Here is a 1,731-nt window from a genome sequence, read left to right on the forward strand (position 1 = left end):
TGAGCCAGGCATGGTGGCACCTTGTCCCAGTTACTTGGGAGACTGAGGTGAGAGAATCGATTGAGCCCAGAAGTTCAAGGCTGCAGTGAGCCAAGATCATGCCACTGCACTCCAGCCTGGGCGACAGGGTGAGTCCCAGTCTCAAAAATAAGTACATTTCTATAAAATTTGAAAAATAAAGGAGAAGAATCTACCACTCTGGGTGAGGCCTTTAGTAATAGTAACCAGTACTATAAACCCAGGTGTCTTTGCCCGGCCTTTGCAGGATTTCACAAATGCTCTGAGTCTGTTGTCAGGACTCCCATGCCTGGACCTTGCCTGGGAACCCCCTAGTCACTGCCCTGACTCCCTTGCTGGAGCCCTGCCCAGAGGCAGCTGCTTTCTCACACCACCCTCTCCAGGAGCTCTTCCCTCTCCCCCCAGCAGCAGCTCCCACTCCTCCTCCCACCCTTGTCCTTGGCCCTCCGCATGGTGTCCACCATGTGCCTCTAGTCACAGCCACATCAGTCTTTCTAGATGGTAAGTTGTGTCTTTTAAATTTGCTATAACATCAAGCATAGCACAGAGCCAACAGCTGGCCAAATATGTGAAGTGTTGTCATTTTTAGTTACTATGCTTAAAAAAAAAAAAAAAAAGGAAAAGGTTTAAGCAAAGAACAAAACAAAAAACAAATGAATCCATTTTAATATAAACCCAAGTAAGTATAAGTCCACAATTTCTTCTTTATAATTTTGAAACCCAAAAAGGCTCAGAAAACTGAAAGATTCTGCAGAAGTTTAGAGCAAACTATTTGATGGCAAAACCTGACTGAACAGATCAGGGCACTGAGTCTTCGTGCTCACACTCAGCGAATCATCAGGTTTGGCTGCAGAAACCCTAGCGTGTCTGATGACAGAGACCCAGCTGGAAGTGTTACTCTCTCAAATCTGACAAGAATCAGGCTTCGCGACATTCCAGGAAGGGATCGGGGGTCATTTCTCTCACAAGCTCTGTTCAGCCGAGTAGCCATCATGCAACAGGAGCTGGGCCAGGGCCTTGGGACACAAGGACAAGGCTGGTCTCCACCCTGAAGGGCCCATACATATGCCAGAAGCCACACCTGCAATGTATGTGGATTTATAAGGAGGTGCTGAGAAGGACCCATACCTGGTTTACAGTGAATCCGTGGATCTTGTCTCCTAGTTGATACTGTAGAGCCCTCTCACAAGCCCGGTTACTGTTCCATCGCCACGCTCTGTGGTGTGCATGTCTAGATTAAAAGTCATCTAAGTTAGATGAGCTGCAGGAAAATTATCTGGTTAACATTATTCAGCCACATAGTGAAAATACTCTCATGTGATAAAGATTATTATTTTTTTTTTTGAGGCGGAGTCTCGCTCTGTCGCCCAGGCTGGAGTGCAGTGGCGTTATCTCAATTCACTGCAAGCTCCGCCTCCTGGGTTCTGGCCATTCTCCTGCCTCAGCCTCCACAGTAGCTGGGACTACAGGCGCCACCACCGCGCCCAGCTAATTTTTTGTATTGTTAGTAGAGACAGGGTTTCACCGTGTTAGCCAGGATGGTCTCGATCTCCTGACCTTGTGATCCGCCCGCCTCAGCCTCCCAAAGTGCTGGGATTACAGGCTTGAGCCACTGCGCCCGGCCCGATAAAGATTATTAATTAGAAAAAAATTAAATACTGCATCTTCCAAAATCTTGCACATTCCAGAAAACTAATTTCTGGTAAGGTCCTT

The 1,731-nt window shown here is 47.3% G+C and overlaps 1 long non-coding RNA gene across 1 annotated transcript; it reads right to left on the minus strand.

Annotated features, from left to right (window-relative positions):
- Positions 1 to 775: 775 nt before the first annotated feature.
- Positions 776 to 1,343, minus strand: LOC108524530 (uncharacterized). The gene is made up of 2 exons (XR_001884077.1): positions 1,147 to 1,343; positions 776 to 1,034 (listed from the first exon to the last, which is right to left on the minus strand). It is a non-coding gene; the product is annotated as an uncharacterized LOC108524530 (long non-coding RNA).
- Between the last annotated feature and the right edge of the window lie 388 nt (positions 1,344 to 1,731).

This window comes from Rhinopithecus bieti, unplaced genomic scaffold (assembly GCF_001698545.2).
Source record: "Rhinopithecus bieti isolate Rb0 unplaced genomic scaffold, ASM169854v2 repeat_2561, whole genome shotgun sequence".
Classification (NCBI taxonomy): domain Eukaryota; kingdom Metazoa; phylum Chordata; class Mammalia; order Primates; family Cercopithecidae; genus Rhinopithecus; species Rhinopithecus bieti.